Raw genomic sequence first — 20,506 nt, forward strand, 5'->3', positions numbered from 1 at the left:
GCTATTTTTGGAATGTCTTCAGTCTTCATTCTAATTTTATGATATCCTGAACGAAGATCCAACTTGGTGAAGTAAATTGATCCATGTAATTCATACAGTAATTCATCAATGACAGGAATGGGAAACTTATCTTTAATAGTGAGCTTGTTGAGCTCCCTATAATCTGGACACATGCGCCATGATCCATCCTTCTTGTGCACCAATACTACTGGAGTAGAGAAAGAACTTTGACTAGGTATAATTATACCAGCCTCTAGCATTTCTACAACCATACGTTCAATTTCACTCTTTTGGGCATAGGAATATCTGTATGGCCTGATGTTTGGAGGAACACTTCCTGGAATTAGATGAATAGCATGATCATGATCATGAATAGGTGGGAGATCTTTGGGAGTCTCAAATACCATGGAATGATTTTCCAAGACTTTTTGGAGATCTGGAGAAATAGATGATTTCGATGTGGAAACATCTAGCGAACATAATTGTGCAATTACACCTCTTTGTTCCTTTTTTAGAAGCTTTGTCATACTGTTAGAGCTGATTATCTTTCCCAGTTTCCCTGTAATACCCCTTAATTCAACTTCCTTTCCCTCCGCATAAAATTTCATGAAAAGTTCTTGAAAATTAAAAGCTATTGTACCCAAGGATTGTAGCCATTGGACTCCTATTACAACATCAGCGCCTCCCATTGGAATGGAAAGCATTGGGCTAGTCAATACATATTCTCCCATGGATAACTTGATATTATGGCACTTTCCAGAGCAATTTATTGTTCCTCCATTTGCAACCATCACTTGACACTCTGGTGCTGGATATAGGAAGCAATTCAATTCTTTTACTACCTTATAATGAATAAAATTGTGGGTACTTCCTGAATCAATCAACACTATTACCTTTTTCTTCTTGATTTGTCCTTCTATTTTGATGGTTTGAGGAGTGGTAATTCCAGCCAATTCATTACAGGATATGGTTGGATTCATTTCTTCTTATCTAGGCATTGTTCCTGGAGTATATCCTCTTCTTTTGACCTTTCATGCTCCTTTTCTTCTTCCTCTTCACAATCTATGTAGAATAATTTCTTCTTAGCACACTTATGACCTTTAGTGTATTTTCTATCACAACTATAACAAAGCCCTTTTGCTCTTTTTTCTTCCAATTTTTGTGGTGTCAACCTTATAGGTTGTGGAAGACTAGGGGCAACAATACTTCCATCTTTATAGTTGTGAGTGGTATGCTTCCTAGTTGCCATAATTTTGCTTTCTATTTTTCTTGCTAACATGAATTACTTCTCTAATGAATCAGGTTCCGAGAGGCGAACATCATGTTGGATATTATCCTTTAAAGTCCCTATGAACACATCAATCCTATGCTCCTCTGGAATATTTTTTACCCTTATGTTCAATTTTTGGAACTCCTCAATGTGCTCCATTATTGAACCTTTTTGTTTGATACTTATCAATTGGCTAAAAAAAGTGTTACTTTTTGTATCCTCATAATGTGCTGTCAATTCTTCCGTAAAAATTGCCCAAGTGATAATTTTTTTACGAGAGCAAAGCCATTGATACCATAAAAAATGATTTGGTTCCAAATATAAAGTTTCAATACGTACCTTTTGTGTGTTTTGCACATTATTGAGATCGAAAAATTGCTCCATTAAAGTTGCAATACGTACCTTTTGTGTGTTTTTCACATTATTGAGATCGAAAAATTGCTCCATTTGTAATATCCATGTTGCGGGATCCTTGCCAGAAAAATTCCTCATATCGATTTTTGTAATATGGTGCGTCTTCGATCCAACATTAGAGTCTATGAAATCATGATTAACATTTCTTTTTTTCACATCATGAGTTTCCTTTACTACCCTTTCACCATTAGTAAGTATTTCTTGTAGAAAATTTGTCAAATCTGTCTTCAAATCTATCTTCAAATCGTCAATCTTAGCTTCCACATCATTCATCTTAGCTTCCACGCCCTTTATCTTAGATTCCACGCCATCTATCTTAGCTTCTGTTAGCTTTTGTGACAGTGAGATTTGTTGCACTTGGTCTTGTAATTTTGATATATCATGTAGCATTTCTTCCTCTTCTTCATGAGTCATGATAGAGCTTTCAAGTTGCTTACTAGGTGTTTGCATTTTATTTCCTCAGGGCATCAATTGCCGATAATAATTCTCTATTATGCGCTTTTAATTCCTTCAAAATTATTTTTCTAACCAAGCTTAAGCAAAAATTTAAAAAAATTCTACACACCTTTTTTCACTTTGTAGGAGATCGATATTGCCTCTGATGCATCTCTGTAATTTTAGATCATCCAATTCTGAAATTGAGACCTATAGTAGCCCTCTGTGTCCTCTTTCCAATGCCACCAGTCTGATCCCAATTGGATTCTCCAAGGAAGAGTTATACCAAATCTCCCACAGTGACCTGATTATAGACTAGTTTAGTAGAGGGAACTTGTATGACGTGCCACATGTCCCTATTTCAACCTTTGGCTCTGAAAAATATATAAAATAAACTAAAATCCATTCTCTTTCTGTAACTTCTTATGAAGTTTCAATCCGATGCTTAGAGAGAAAGTTATGACGATTTTCCCCAAGTCACCTGTTTGGAATGTAATTCAGGAGTCTGCAAAAAGACCAACTTCCTCAGATCATATCTCCACTAATATAGCGCGAAGAGCTCTGAAATTTAGATCCGAGATTCAATGCGATCTCGTCTGAAATGGTTTTTTTTTTTAACTTCTGAAACATTGCAGAAAAAAGTTATAGCGAAAATGCCACGATGGCCTATTTGGAGCAGCGAAACCCTAGAATCCAAAGCTTTGATACCAAATGTTATGAAACCAGCTCACAAAAATATATAAAATATAGATCAACGTTGTAGAATTCAGCCTCTTCGAGGAGTAAACCTCCTTTACATTACACAAAAAAATGATTCTTTGATGATTCAAATGACAAAACCTCCTTTCTATATATAGGAGTATAAGGAGTCACAATATAACCCAGCCAACCTAACAATAATAATATAACGGCACAAAAATAACAATAGAGCGATTCTATGGGGCACAGTAATAACAATATGGGGACAACAATATTAATAAGCGAAACAACTACAATAGTAATGGGGTAATCACTAGTATTAAAGGGACCTAACGCCATAACATCCACATGTAGAAATTTTGAATAATATGACACTTATTCAAAGAGATTATCCCAATTATACACTATTGCGGAATGCCTGCATAATACATACCCTCCTCTACATTGATCATCAATTTTGCGGAATTAAAAACAATGAAACATCAATCGCATGCTCACATTAACACAATATGTAACCCGAAGAAAGCATACAGCTGAAAACCCCACACTATCTATATATTATAATGATAGAGAACATGTAACAATACATAGTACAATACTCCTCACAAGTACTCAGTACTATCTCCACCTGCTACACACAAACTAGCTCAGATCTGAATCAAGTCACAGGTTCAAATCTCCTCTGCTGTCTGCCTGCCTCTACTGCGCAATCCTGCATGAGAATAGATGAGAATGGCTGATCCAAACTCATATTTCCCTTGGCTAAACTGCACAATCCTCATTGGCAATACTCAATCCATTGATTGTGCAAATCTCATGCACAACTATAGTCACAACTGACAGTTGTCTTGCCCTTTCACTCACCTCTAACACTTGTCTCTATTGAACTGTCCATGCACGGAGTTAACTGATGTATTCTTTAGTTGCTTTATGAGTTAATAATTAGTGAATTAATTAATAATTAATTCACATCACTCATCACTAGTGTATTTTGCAGTTAGACTAAATACAACTAGTTCAACCAAGTCAAACTGAACACAACTCCATCAACTCCTCAATCAACTCCACTAAACTCAATCACTTGAGTTCTAACTGAAGTCCATCATGCAATAGCTCAACTGACCCATAAGAAAAGTGTATTTCCTTCTGACAACTGCATGTGCCACATCCGTAGCTCGAACTGAAGTGCTCCAAGAGGATAAGATAATGTTTATAGTCCAAATATTATCAAGAGCTAATAATATTCGACTGTTCTATTTTTAGCCTGGCAGTCTAAAAATAGACTTCGCCCATATGTCTAAAAATAGAAGTCCATCTATTTTTACCAACATGACCAATCATCCACAAATAGCATCCTGCAACTCATAGACCATGATCCATATGTCTAAAAATAGACATAGTCTAAAAATAAACTTTGCGCCAAAAATAGCCTGTGGCCCACTTAGTGAAGGCGACTCCTTTCCACTAAGCTCCATCATCTTGTTGCATTTTCAACACTCCCTCTCAACAAGATATGGATTATCTGCAACCCTTATCCTGTAACTTTGGAATTTTCTGCATGCAACACATTTGCCCGGTCCACTTGCTCCAACAACACTTGGAACAAAAACACTCCCAATTGACCACTGTGTTGGGCTAGGAACATACTCTGATGCTGAAGCTCTACCTGTTGATGACAAGTGCTCACTCTCTGACATCTACGCTACTGCAACATCTCCATGCATCTCGCACCATTGCACACTTCTCTATGCCACCTAGCACTGTGAAAAACACTTGTGCCTCTCGCATTGCTACAGCCTGCTAGCTATGCGCTGTCTTGGGATTCCCTACACTGTCACTCTCTCTGCCGCTCCATCCACATCTATCTCTACCCAATCAATCATTTCCTGCTACTCCACATCGGGGCTCTCGTAGCAAGGTCTGATCCAAGAGGTTGGGTACCTCAAGGATCCTGCCCCTCCTCCTTGGGACGATCACTCTATATCGCCCCACCTCCTACCTGGAGGTATGGCTGCATGTGATCCCTCAGTCCACCTTGCTCGAAGTTTCCCCCTACGGGAGGTCTCTGCATGAGTAGATGTCTCTACTCGATCTACTCTCAGCTTCCTTTGTTGTGGCTGCTCCACAACCTCCTGAAGCTGCTGCACCAATCGTGGCTCCTCCACAATTGTCTGAGACTTCTTCTAGCTCTGCATGTTGAGAGGTAATATACGCTCCCTCTCAACCACCAAGTCTCCATCAGTTGCCTTGCTGCTCAAGGCTTTGCATGCATCTTGAACCTCAAGAGCATACAGGTTCTTGACCCGTGAACCAATCTGCTTCACCTGTCTAGTGATGATGTGTCTAAGGAAAACCTTTCACTTACTAAAGACTACATCGCAGCCTCTATCTTCCAGCATCGTGATCGACACCAAGTTTCTCTTCAGTCCTAGCACATACTTGACATCGGTCAAGGTAAGGCGAGCTCCATGCTCTCTCTGAAAAATAACCATGCCTACACCTGAGACACTATACTTCTCATCATTACCCATCGCTATGAGTATCTAGAGATCTTTCCCCTCCAAAGTACTGAACAAACTCTTGTCACCGTTCATGTGGAAAGAAGCTCCACTATCAAGAAACCAACCACTTCCCACCATGGATGAAACCATGCATGTGAAGAGTGTGGAATCCAACTCAAACTGTGAAGCAAGTGCCTCACCTTCAGATCCTTCCCTGGTCCCTTCTTGGATTTCCTCCGTGGACAATTTGCAGCATAATGGCCCACCTCATGACAACGAAAGCATCACACTTTTGATTTTTCAACCTTATTCCCATCATTGGAAGAACTGGATTTGGAAAGAGAGCCCTTCTCCTTCCCCTTCTTTGCTTTGGTAGCCAAAGCGCAATTTTCTTCATCAGACTCCTTTGATGAAGATCCGCCCCTGGTATTCCACCTGATCTCCTCTTGCACAAGATTCGACCAAAGTCTCTCCCATCCTGGCAATTTCTCCCGACCATTGACAGAGTCCTGATAAGAATGCCAACTCTTCGGAAGACCAAGGAGAGCCAAGCTCACCAAGTCCTCATCATCAACAGTCACCCCCATACTTCCCAGCTCATCCTGACATTGGGTGAACCTCGTGAGATACTTGGGCATACAGTCTCCATTCTCACACTTAATGTTTTTGAGTTTATCCTTGAGCGCCAACTTCCTCTGGTTGCTCTTGCTTTGGAATAAATCTATCAACGCTTTCCACATCAAGTATGGAGAAGCCTTTCCATGCAGGCTGGATACGATGTGATCCTTCACGCCCTCCAATGGAATCCTTCGACACTTTGCCGTCTTCTTTTGCCAAACCTCAACTTGAGCAGCATTAGTAGGCTTTGGGACCTTAGCCTCTATGAACTCCTTCAACCCATTGTCATCTAACACCGCCTCCATCCTGTATTTCCATGCAATATAATTCGAGCTGCCTTCAAGAGCATACTCCAATCGCAATCCGTTGAAAGACATTTCAACTTTGACACCAAGAAAACACTGCTGCAAATTCAAATTCCACCAGCTCAAAACTCAACTGCTTCTGATCTAAAATTTGTGAGAACAAAGTATTTCTCATACAGATATTGACTGTATGGGCTTTTACCAGATATCTCACCTTCCAAAAGAAGGATGAACCTAGAGGCTACCTGGCCCGATTACAGACTCTGCCTAAAGAAATAAAATGTAAACACTTTCTGAATAATAGATCTGATGATCAACTTTGCTCCGATACCATGTAGAAATTTTAAATAATATGACACTTATTCACAGAGATTATCCTGATTATACACTATTACGAAATTCCTGCATAATACATAACCTCCTCTACATTGATCATCAATTTTGAGGAATTAAAAACAATGAAACATCAATCGCATGTGCACATTAACACAGTATGTGACCCAGGGAAAGCATACAACTAAAAACCCCACACTATCTGTATATTATAATGATAGATAACATGTAACGATACATAGTACAATACTCCTCACAAGTACTCAGTACTATCTCCACCTGCTACACACAAACTAGCTTAGATCTGAATCAAGTCACAGGTTCAAATCTCCTCCGTTGTCTGCCTACCTCTATTGCGCAATCCTGCATGAGAATAGATGAGAATGGCTGATCCAAACTTGTATTTCCCTTGGCTGAACCACGCAATCCTCATTGGCAATACTCAATCCATTGATTGTGCAAATCTCATGCACAACTATAGTCACAACTGATAGTTATCTTGCCCTTTCACTCACCTCTAACAATTGTCTCCACTGAACTGTCCATGCACTGAGTTAACTGATGTATTCTTTAGTTGCTTTATGAGTTAATAATTAGTGAATTAATTAATAATTAATTCATATCACTCATCACTAGTGTATTCTGCAGTTAGACTAAATACAACTAGTTCAACCAAGTCAAACTGAACACAACTCCATCAACTCCTCAATCAACTCCACTAAACTCAATCACTTGAGTTCTAACTGAAGTCCATCATGCAATAGCTCAACTGACCGATAAGAAAAGCGTATTTCCTTCTGACAGCTGCATGTGCCACATCTGTAGCTCGAACTGAAGTGCTCCAAGAGGATAAGATAATGTTTATAGTCCAAATATTATCAAGAGCTAATAATATTCAATTGTTCTATTTTTAGCCTGGCAGTCTAAAAATAGACTCCGCCCATATGTCTAAAAATAGAAGTCCATCTATTTTTACCAACATGACAAATCATCCACAAATAGCATCCTGCAACTCATAGACCATGATCCATATCTCTAAAAATAGACATAGTCTAAAAATAGACTTTGTGCCAAAAATATCCTGCGGGCCCACTTAGTTAAGGCGACTCCTTTCCACTAAGCTCCATCATCTTGTTGCATTTTCAACACCACATCCCTTTATCCCTCTTCCCAAACAACAATATCTCAAAGAAACCAAGCCCTCCCTCTCACTTTTATAATTCATATACTTCTCTTCTTTTTTTTATTCTACCAAGACACCTCATAAGGTCATCTCCCATCCCCTCACTCCTAAATCACTCTTTCTCATTCCCTTTATCCGTTTTCTTGGAGTGTATAGCCTCAAATTTGCAAACATGGATAGAGAAGACAAAGACTATGAGGAGGAGGAAAACACCGGTAGTGACAGTTTAGCAGATAGACCTAGGCATCAGAGAAAACCACACAAGGGAGGTAGGATTATCAGGGAGGAGCCATCAAACCTCGGAGAATTGTAGGCATATCAGTTAGCTGTCACTTGTTTCAGACATATAGGCTGCTATGAGTTCTGTGAGCAGGTAGAGAGAGTTCAACGCCACCCTGAGCTCACCAAAATTTTTGTAGCTCATCTTCACGACAACAAGGTGACTCTTGCTGTGGTGACATTCACAGTCTCACCTTCCATTATTGTAGATGCCACTAGGATTCCAAATGGGGGAGAATTGGTACAAGGCACAAGACCTGGATGAACATTATTATGAGCCTTATATTTAACCCAAGTACAAAAATGAGGCGAAAATAGTTTTTCCTTTCAGATTCCTTGAGGACAAGTATGCCCCCATGATGAAAATCATCATGAAGTATTTCACTTGTGAGGGTAGATTTTCCAGGCTGTACACCTATCACATCAGGCTTCTCTTGCATTTTGCCAGGGTGAGGAAGTTAAATCTCCCTTATTTCTTGTTCAGGAATATTGAGAAGATGGCCCATTTTGTGCAGAAGAAGCCATACCCTCAACAGATGAGCAATATCTATCATTATTCCCTGATCAAGATGATTGTGCTTCATCATCTTAGCCTCCTCAACATCTCTTGGGAGACATTTATTGCTCATGACATCTTTAGGGGTCCTCAAATTCCTCCACCAGTGTCTCAAGAAGCAGGGGGACCTTCTAGCAGTGCTCAAGTGAAAATAGTTGAGGAGGCCAAAGAGATTAGAGCTACTGAGGTGCTTGGGACTTACATGACACATCAAAGGGGCACAGGGAGATTGTTTGTAGCTGATAGGCAAGTGTTTACTCCACGGGATGTGGAAGGGACCTTGCCTTCCTCATCAAACCATAGGCAAATGCTTGCTCCACGGGATGTGGAAGGGACCTTGCCTTCTTCATCAACATAGCAGGTATAGGTGTAACAGTTGCACAAAGGGAAGGAAAAGATGTCAGAGGAAATTTTGGATGATGAGGAGAAAGAAAGAGACTTGGATGTGATAGAGCATGATGAGCTGGAGCAGCGCTATACTCATCATGGCGTGGAAATAATTGACTTAGAGGCTCAGGATGAAGAAACAATAAAGGACATCATCATACAGGAAAAGGAGGCTCAATTCCAAGCTTTGATGGACAATTTGGAGAGGGCCAAGTATATCATCACATATTTGGAACAAGAAAACAAGCAGTTGAGTGGCAAGTAGGTCCTCATGGAGCTGGAACTTCTTAAGGTAAAATGACAAAGTGACAAACAGGCACAGGTCACTTTGACTCATATTGAAAAGGAAATTGAAGATGATAGAGATACTTGGCTTGAGAGGGTCAATCTCACCTAAATAAGCTATTGCAGAAGGCCAATAGGGATAATTAGATGATCAAGCACATGGCCTACCATTACAGGACTCGAAACAAAATTTGCAACATGAGGGTCAAAAAGATGAAAGCTAGGCTAAGGCGGGCTCTAAAAGGAAAAAAGGAGGAGGATAGGCTTAGGATGATTGCTTAAGCTTCCTTGGTTCATCAGGATACTTTATGATGGTGCTTCTCACCAATTTTGGTCAAGTTTCGAAGAGTTTTTGTGATTTGCAAATTTTGAAATTTTAAACACAGTGGCACTGTGCTTTTCCTAGGGGCACCCAATGCACAAATTGTTTGCATTTTTGGATTCAGAGCAATGCATACATGCACCCTATGCATTTTCTAATTTTTTTGGGCAGAATTGGTCCACCAAAAGGTTAAAAAACACCCTAAAAATGACCTTTCTGCCACTTTTTGGACACACAGAAGCAGTCTTGGGAGAATCTAGTTTTGAGGGGTTAAAGGAGCTTCAAATGAATAAATTCTAGGTTTTTTGGAAATTATACTTGAAGATCTTTCCAATGTGTTATCATGAGCTCAATTTGGATGTCGAGAATGCCTCCAAAAGGGACCTAAAAGTCGTGCTGCATGTTGGGCCAGTGGCACTCCACGTAGGGCAAATTTGCACAGGATGGTTATTTTTCCATTTTTTTGACTGTTTTCATGGATTTTCTCTCATGGAGGATGTTTTATCATTGTAAATGATTACTTGGCATGAAAATATGATGGATAATTAGTAGTAGAGGGTAGATTCATTGCATTAAAAGTCAATTTGAGCTCAAATGAATCAGTTTTTCACTTTTAGAGGCAAGTTGTTAAGATGCCTATATTCTTGTTTCTTGTTCAGTGTTGGTTAGATTAGCTCCTCATCTTAGGGATTCGACCCCTGAGGATGGGAGGAGGTTGAAACAAAGCCTATATCTTATTCTTATTTCTCATTGTAAAGGGTTGGACTCAGATGGATGCTCAAACCTTGATTGTACATCATTTTGTAGCAGTTTAGCAGGAGATTAATAAGAATTGTAGCTATTTTTATGGGATCCATGTGGTATGGAGTTTTAGTATAGTTTCTTCTCTTGTGATCATATGTTAGTATGTTTTTTTTATTTCATTAATCATTTCATTTCTTCTTAGTGAATGTTTTCAAGTTGATAGGAAGAATTCATTTCATCACTGCTCTGCCTTGGGAAAATATTCACCATTATATGTTTTCTACAGTTTGGGAAGGATCCATGACAATCACATGCTCTTCCTAGCTTCTCACTAGTCTTAAACACTTCACCCATCAAAACCCTTGAGTGTTAAAACTTATGCCTAGCTTTCCCCATTGAACACCCTGCAATTTTGACCTAATTCCCTTGCCCTAAACTGTCTAGCTCCTCCTGATCTAGCAAAACCCCTTCAAAATCTAGTCAAAACTTCGAGCCACTATACCTTGCCTAAAATCCTTTTCCTGATCCAGTCATCTTGGCTGAGATCCTTACAGAGAGAGCCCTCTCCCGGCCTAGTAGGGCTAGCTACTCGGCTAAGTGTGGTTTCTGGTTACCCTGGCATTGCCTTCCTTCAGCCTGACGTTCAATCCAGGTGATAACACCCCTGACTGCCCGAGCTATGGAATTGGGTAGTCACTAAGCCTCTTCCTCAGCCTGTCACCTGGTCCCATCTTAGTCAATTGATCAACATGCACCATCTTAGACTAGGGGTTTATCAAACTTATATCATATGGGCATGAGTGAATTTAAAATGTAGGTACTCTATCACACCATGATAGGATGATGAAGAAGGACATGGAGAAAGGAAACAAATTGAAAGACATATTTGCAGTTGATTATGTAAGTTGATCAACCAAGAGAAGACAAAGGAACACCAATTTGCAACCAAAACTCAATACTTGATATCAATGAATGCTCCTTACCTCTAATCCATGAGGAGGTGGATATAAGAGTATCCAAAAGAAGACATGTAGCAAGAAACAAAAGAAGTGGCTTGATATTGCCATGTCATCAAGCAGTCCATGTCAGCAGTGTCGTGTCATGTCATCTCATGTCATGTCATGAGTTATCATATGCAACATCATTATTGTGGATCATGTAATTTCTTATTTAAAAATTTATAGTAAAGTGGAAGTCCAAAGGACATGTACAAAATATGAAGAGTCATATAAAGTCGAAAAGTCATATTGTTATATGAGATTTATGATTGTGAAAAAAATTGTCTATCCTAGGTCGGTGCCTAACCTAGAACAACAAAGAGAAATGAACAGAATGCTTTTCCTTAAAGTAAATAGATGACAGAGTGAAGCCTACCTAGAATCCTTCGCACACTTCTCTCCTTCTTTAGCTTGGAAGTTCCAATTCTAGCTCTTATTTCCAAAATTAGAACTTGCATAGTCAAATAACACAAGCCAAGAAACTACAATATATATGCAGTATCATCTAAGTACTTCATTCAATAGATCAACATGGTACTGAAATAAGTGAAATAATAAGATCACATGTAGGAAAACAATGAATTGTTTTCATTAATATAAATGGAAAGAGTTTACAACAATAAGTAGCATTTTATCCTGTAGAAAAGCTCCTCCAAGTTGTTGACTTGTCATTTCCTTGTCACAATATGCACCTCCAATCGCCCTAAATGCATGAGATGATGAACACTCACTACAACAACATAAGGGGAGAGTCACTCTCCAAAAGCCAACCACCAACCACATAGAAGGTGTTATCACTTAGAACTAAAAATGTGATGCATATAATTCTCTGTCTTAGTCCGATGACAAAGGTCTGTGTTAAGTTGATTTCATTTTATTTTTCCTCAGGATTTGGAGTTTTAAAGTTTTAAACTCAAACCATACTCGACTCCTATTGGTTTTCCTCCACCCATCATTGTTCCATAGCCATGTCTTGTCTCATCCGAGTCACCGTGTCTTTTAGTGATTTCGCAGCGTCATCCCATTTGCCAGTTTCGCAGCGCAATTATGGTTAAGCAATTTCGCAGCGCGTCATGATTAGGCCGTTTCGCAGCGCATCATTATAATTTAAAACTAACAGCGCTGCGAAATCATGGATTCGTGCATTCCGCAGCGAATCTTTCCCGAAATGTCAAGTCCGATAGGTGAGTCACCAGTTGTGTCCACTCATGTCAGTTTATGTACCCCTCGTTTCACGTTTGAACGCTCATTTGCCACTACCCCACCAATAGATCTGTTAATATGCACAGAAATATCATTCCAAGAGATTTTGTCGTGCATAGACCTTAATGATGGTCGTAAATGATGCATGAGTGACAAGTCTGCCTGATTATGTATTGAAGTGTTTCAATGAAACAATTTGAATTTCAAGCGAGGCTGATTTTAAAAAAAAGAGAGCTGAATCACCATTTCATCCAGAGCTGTTAGACTTTGTGTGTGAAGATCTCAAAGAGAAAAATGGAGAGGAAAGAACACAGATCCGGTAAATGCCAGAGGACTGAACCTGAGGGCCTGGATATAGCGTTGAGGGATGAAGGCGTGAAGAAAGCGTTCAAAGATGCCGGGTGCTAGAATTTTTGCAAAAAGCTACAAGGAGGACATGCGCAGGTAACTAAAGAATTTGCGCTAAACTTCACTGGTTTAAATTCAAAGATAGCTATGCTAGAAGTACAAGTTTCTCCAGAAGCAATATCTGCTGTGACAGAGATCCCAAGAGGACGGGAAGAATGGTTTAAAAATTTTAAGTTTGATATGAATCCTTGTAAGGAGTTTTTAAAGGAGGCATATATAAACGAAGACTTAACAAAAGTAGTGCCCAGAAATTATGTCAAGGAACATTATGCTCTTCTTCTCACCTGCATACAGAAATATTTGACCTGTGAAGGAAGGTATAATAAGGTTTATTCTTACCATTTCAAACTGCTTTTGCATTTCACTGGGAAAGTCTCCATAGACATTCCTTTTTATTTATTTCGTAGTTTGAGTAAGATGTGTGACAAGGTGCAGTTAAGGAAAGAGGACTGTGAAACCTCTTTGTTTCATCATGGTTTGATCAAGTTGCTAGTTTTGGATGGCCTCCAAAAGATAGGCAGAGACTGGAATTCGTTTATTTTCATGGCTGGATTCCAAAGCAAGACTGGCCTTACTCCACAACCAGCCAAAGAATTCACAATAGCTGAGCTCCAAAAAGAAGCAAGAGCTAAAAAGCAAATCAAGTCACAGCAAAGGAAACCAGTGAAGCCACTGATCATTCAAGAACAACCTCAGCAATCAACAAAGGAAAAAACTCAGGATAAGAAGACTGTACCTAAAACAAGCAGATCTGAAGCAGTCTCAAGGGTAAGGACAAGAAGCCAAATAAATAAGGAAAAAGGTAAGGCCATAGCTGTTGAAGAGAGCTCAGTGTCTAAGGCAAGCTTGAAAGATCTATTACAGGCCATTGAATTCGAGAAATCTGAACCAGTCCATATTGATTTGACACAGTCATCACCAGAAGGTGCCAAGAAGTCTAAAGCCTCAAAAAGGCTTAAATTCGATGAGCCAGGTGAAGAATTTATTTTTAAACCCAGAAGACCTATTACAAGGAAGCAAGTAAAGGAAGCGCTGCCCAGAACAGAGGAAACCGAGAAAGTTAGGCAAAAAGATACAAGCAGAACAGTCATCACATCTCAAGGAGACAATATAGCAGCCATAAAAAGCCAATTAGAAGCAGCTAAATATGAGATTGCCAAACTGAAGAAAGCCGCTAGGGAGTATGCAGTCGTGTATGCAAATTATCGTAAAGCTGTGTGGAAAGGAACTGAAACCTATGAAAACCAGTTGAATTTAGTAGTTGATGGCCATGCACAATTTCACACATGGACAGTACCAGCAATCAAAGAGGCCAAATTCATTAGAAAGATAAATATGCACCTAAGAGCTGAGAATAAAGCTATGAAGAAGAAAATTGAAAACTTGAAGGCACAGCTAGGCCAGTTAGCTGCTAAATGAATTTTCTTTTCAAAGAAAGGTTTTGTTCCAAATTTTTGTCAAATTTGCTTAGTATTATTGTTTTTGAAGACATGTAAATCCCTGCTATATATATGAAAAGTCGGAGGAAGTTTTTGGCAATCAAATGTTTCGGTGATAAAGGTCTCGGGTCAAAGGAAAGCTGTTTCAAATAATTCAGCAGTTTTGTAGCGCGCTACGAAACTGCTGTAGGTGATGATTTTAACACAGACAAGCAGTTTGGTATTATGAGCGGGAATTTTGAAAAGGAGACACCTAAAGGATATGCAAGACATCAGATGGAGCTACCATAGCTATTCAGATCAAGACAGGTGTACATTTAAAAAGGTGGAATATTTTAACCCAAGTTCAAATTTCTGTTGTAAAGCCCCTTTATCACTGTTCGAAGGGTATTTAATGATTTGCATACAAGGAACTTTTGCCTGCACACATGCTCATCGATGCAGCCTACAACACATCAAGAACGTGGCAGTGTTCCATATTTTGGGTCATTAAAGGCTAGAAGACATGCTGCTGTACATTCGAGCAATTTGAGGAAAACTGGAACTGAGAAGCAAGGGACATCTCTTAACACTACTAAGCAGTTAAAGATTCAGCGTTCAAGGTCGATATGGAGTATTAAACATCCAGCTCAGCCAAATTGAAAAAGAGACCAGGTGTCAAAGAACAAGGAGAAGTCATTATGCATAGAAAATAGAGTTAGAGTCATAGTTAATTTAGAACTCTTTAAAACTCCAGTCAGCACTTTATTGTATTTAATAGTTAGTTGCATAGCTGATAGGTGTCATTAGAGGTAGTTATCGAATTCCCCTCATGCTGGAGGAGGAAGCTCGAATTAGTTAGAATAAGGATTCTATATATAGCTGAAACAGCAATGTAATGAGGGTTGGATATTTTATAAAACAGAGTACTGTTTTGGCTTATGTAAAGACAGAGTTCAGTAATATAAGTTGGCTGCTTTTCTTCTCAGGATTCATAAAGGATTTCCATGTTCAGAATGGTGATTTTATTCTTTCCTTAATGTCTTTTACAGTTGTATAAATGCATAATCACTCAGAATTCACTGATTGTGCTCTGATTTCCTGTATGCATTTGTAAATTGTGGTTTTATATGAGTTGTGTTCTGAGCATCTAAATGCTAAATGCCCTGACTTCTATGTAAAGGCAGTATCATTGTTTACTGAAGTATGGTTGACTCCATAAGCCCAATGGAAACTAGTTTAATGTTTGTCCAGCCTTCATATTTGTTAATGTTATTCCACAAGAGTTAGCCATCTTATTAATAGTCAAAATCAATAACCCTTTGAGAGAGCCCTCTCAGGCTAAGGAGGCTGAGCCTTAGTCAAAAGATTGGTTTGAAACAGTTACTTGAAATCTTCCTGGTTTGCAGCCTTCCAGGGCTTGATTTTGAGATAACATTTTGGTGCATCTGCCGGGAGCCTGAAGATTACTCATTCCCGAAATTATGAAGCTAAACTTCTGAAGGTAGCAGGAGCTCAAAAAGGTTTTCGAGGCTGCATTCTACCTTGGTGACTCCATTCAATCTTAAAGTTTAAAAGGTGGCTTCGAGAGGAAGATATACAAGGAGTAATCCTGACCCAAACCCACCTAGTCCTGTGGATAATCCCAACATTATCTCAAGGAGCAAGCAAAGATTTTCTGATATACCAGGTACTTCATCCATATCAAGATCTTTGTTCCCTGAATTTTCTAGAAGCCCTGAAGATAAAATTGTTGATGATAAAATTCATGAGGTATTGCTGAGGTCTGAGAACGAAGAAGAGCTTATTAGAATTATTTTAGATTTACAAAAAAGAGGCATTGATACTTCATCTTTAGTGTCACAAAAAGATAAGAAAGAACTTTGGGAAGTTGTTACTTCAAAATTGCTATTAGAGGAAGAGGACTTAAATCAGCTCAAAGAACTTGATCCTTTTGAACTTTTGCTCAAATCTAAAACTGGTTTACCTCTCCCAAATTGGAGTTCTTTTGTCAGTGGTTTGCAAAGTCCAAATAGCCCTTTTCGTACCAATACTTTATCTTCTGCCTCTGTTAGTCCAAATAGTCCTCAGACACTATCTCACACTAGTTCTACTCCCACTGGCCATACAATACCTGTTGTCACTGCTCCTCCATTCATTATGGCTATACCGGCTAGGTATGCTCCTCTAGCTCTCCTTGCTGTTTTACATGATCTTCCTAGCAAATATGCTGCTAGGATTCCAACATGGGGAGGTGATGAAGATATTACAGCAGAGGAACATGTGGATAGGTTCAATGATTTTGTTGATAGGGAAGAAGTGGATGATGAAGATGTAAAACTAAGATTGTTTGCTCAAACTTTCATTAGGGAAGTCAGAAAATGGTTTAAAGCCCTTAGAGCTGGAAGCATTCATAGTTGGGTAGAGTTTGAAGACAGCTTTCTAAGGAAATGGGGAAACAGAACCAACCCTGTCCAAGCCCTTACTGAATATAACAATCTTAGGAGAGCTCCAGAGGAAACTGTTCAAAATTTCTCTAAGAGGTTTAACAAAGTATATAATTCTATTCCAGCTCATTTGAAACCTCCTGGAGCTTTGGCACAGTTGAGATATGCTGAATCATTTGATTCAGATTTTTCTCTTTTACTCAGAGAAAGGGAGTCTGCCTCTCTTGCTGACATGCAAAATGATGCAATTAAGGTAGAGGTGAATATGCTTGCTGCTAAGAAATCAAAGATAGCAAAGTCTAAGTTAAAGGAGGAAGAGAAGCCTTCTACATCTGCTCAAGAAGACAAGTTTGAAACAATGATGAAAACCATGGAGAAATTGATGGACAGATTAGCTCTTGGGAATGCTTCTGCTCCTCCAGCACAGCAAGAACCTCAATTTAGGAACCCTCAGTTCAGAAGACCTCAAAATAAGCAAAGGCCAAGAGACAACCGAAATCAGCAGGCAGATCCTCCAGTGAGACCTCCTTTCCAGCAAAATTTGGTAGACGAAGAGGATGAACCTGAAGTCCCTGAGGAATCAATTCATTGTTTTGATGAAGAAGGGTCAAGAATTTTCTTGACCAAGGAAGAACATGATGAGTCTAGCATGATAAAATCAGAAGAAGAGCCTTCGGATTTTTTAAAGGGCTATCAGCATGCTATTTTTGAGATGCAAAAGCAGTATAATCTTAGGAATAGAGATGTTCCTATTACAGCAAACAAAGCACAGTTCAAGAAGAATACCTCAAGGACAGCTGATGATAAAAAGGAAAAAGCAAAGGTAGTTGAAAGTAAAGATGATCCTCCTCTTGACAAAAGGGACATTCAAATTCCTTCTCCTCCCAAAGAAATTGACAAGACTACTTCTGTTTTTAATATTGAGAATGAGATTGCAAAAATTAAAATATCAGTCCCTTTTAATGAAATTCTCAAGGTAGACAAATACAGAAGTAAAATTGTTGAAATGCTTAATTCACAACCAGGAGTGGCTGATATCCTAAATGTACAAGAAGATAATCCTATTATCTGTTTGGGTCCAAGACTTGAGGATGAACAAAATGAAGAATTTCCTCCTTTCTACATAAGCATTACCATTCATGACATGACTCTACATAATGCTATGTTAGATTCGGGGGCATCACATAATCTCATGCCTAAAGTAATCATGGAAAGACTGGGGTTAGAGGTTACTAGGCCATATAAGGATATATTTTCCTTTGATTCAAAGAGAGTCCATTGCATTGGTTTGATAAAAGATGTTGTTGTGGGGCTTACACAAATTCCAGCAAAAACAACTGTTATGGACATTGTTGTTGCAGACATTCCACCGAAGTTTGGAATGCTTCTTTCAAGGTCATGGGCAGCAAAAATCAAGGGCACAATGAAAATGGATCTTACATATGCTACCATTCCAGTGTTTGGTGAACAAAGGAGGTTGTACCGCGAAACAAGGATGGCCTACATGGTGAGCAGCAAAGAAAAGCCTCAGAATTTTCCTATTTACTCATGTGATACTGGTCTTGGTTCAGCTATCCTTTTCAATGAATCAGTTGGGAGAGAATTAGAAGATAAACCTGCAGAAAATCAGAGTCAAGAAGGACAACAAGGAGATGAAAAGGACATCATGGGCTGTTGGTCATTGTACTTTGATGGATCAGCAGGAAAAGAAGGGGCAGGAGCTGGCATTTGGATCACTAGTCCAACTGAAGAAAGTAAGTTTCTCTCATACAAATTAAACTTTGATTGTACCAACAATATGGCTGAGTACGAATCTCTAGTTTTAGGTTTGGAAGCCTTGATAAAGTTGAAAGCCAAAAATATTGTTGTTTGTGGAGATTCTGAATTGGTAATTAAACAAATAGAAGGTTCATATCAAACCAAGGATGCAAGAATGAGAGCATACAGAAATTTAGTGTTGGAGATGTTAGAAAAATTTCAAACCTACTCTTTTAGCATCAAGACTAGAGACCAAAACTCTGTTGCAGACTCTCTTGCTGTTTCAGCCAGCCTATTCATCATTCCTAAGCATTCTTCTAATGGTTATGAAGTGGAGGTTCGCCATAGACCAGTCATACCGGATAATATCATAAATTGGCAAGTTTTTGAGGATGATCAGCATGTAAGGAATTTCATTGAATTAAAAGAAGAGTTTGAGCACAATCAGATAGATCAGCAGAACATGTTAATAGAGTCAAAGGAAAGTTCTGAAGTCTTACAGTTACAAAACAATTTAATCCCTAAAGGCCTCATTCCTTTGGAAAAATTATTTGATCAAAATGATGTGTTCAAAGCACCAAGATTGCAAGCTAATGAGGAGGAAGTAGAAAACTGTAATTTAGGTGACTCAGTTGTGCCTAAAATAGTCAAGATTTCAAAGTTCCTTTCAGCTGATATGAAGACCAAATATGTTGAAATGATGAAAAAATTCATTGATGTTTTTGCATGGAGCTATGCTGATTTGAAACAATATGATTCTTCAATCATACAACATACCATCCCTATTAAGCAGAATGAGAAACCTTTTAAGCAGAAGCTAAGAAGGATTAATCCTCTTCTAATGCCACTGATTGAAAAAGAAGTGAAAAAGCTTTTTGATGCCAAAATTATTGTTCCAATCAGATTCTCAAATTGGCTTGCTAACTTGGTACTAGTCAGGAAAAAGAATGGGGAGATTAGAATTTGTATAGACTTCAGGAACTTAAACAAAGTTTCATTGAAAGATAATTACCCTCTCCCCAAAATGGATTTCATTCTGCAAAACATTGTTGGTTCACAAAGGATGTCTATGCTTGATGGCTTCTCAGGGTACAATCAGATCCTTGTTCACCCAGATGATCAGGAGAAGACAACTTTCACTACACCATGGGGAACATTCATGTATGCAAAAATGCCCTTTGGCCTCATGAATGCAGGAGCAACTTTCCAGAGAGCAATGGATATTGCTTTTGCTGAAGAAAAGGACAAATCAGTGGTGGTTTATCTTGATGATATCACAGTTTTTTCAAAAAAGGAAGAAGACCACTTAAAACATCTTGAAAGGGTCCTACTAAAGTGTAGGAGGTTTGGTATTTCTCTAAACCCAACCAAAAGTATTTTTGCTTTAACTTCTGGCAAACTGCTTGGACATATTATTTCTGAAGAGGGAATTAGGATTGATCCTAATAGAGTCAGTGCAATTCAAAAGCTAGATTTACCAAGGAGTAAGAAGGAGATTCAATCCTTTCTTGGGAAAGTTAACTTTGTTAGAAGATTCATTCCTAACTTTGCTGAAGTGGTTAAGAACATAACAAAGATGTTAAAGAAAGGAGCAGATTTTAAATGGACAACTGAAGCAAAGAAATCATTTGAAGAGATCAAGAAGGCACTTACTCAAGCACCAGTCCTCATCAGCCCGGATTTTACCAAGGAGTTTCTGATCTTCACATTTGCTTCTGAAGACACAATCGCTGGAGTTTTATTGCAAAAAGGAAGTCAAGGTACTGAACAGCCCATTTCTTTCTTTAGCAAGACATTGGCTAATGCTGAATTGAAATATAATATCTTAGAGAAACAAGCCTATGCATTGGTGAAAGCAATTAAGGATTTCAAGATTTATGTTTTGCACTCTCACATTGTTGCATACGTGCCAAATGCTGTTATAAAAGACATTCTTACACAAG

This window comes from Pinus tabuliformis, chromosome X, assembly GCF_031772625.1.
Source record: "Pinus tabuliformis cultivar Carrire ecotype Pingquan chromosome X, CPIR1, whole genome shotgun sequence".
In the NCBI taxonomy this organism is placed as follows: Eukaryota; Viridiplantae; Streptophyta; class Pinopsida; order Pinales; family Pinaceae; genus Pinus; species Pinus tabuliformis.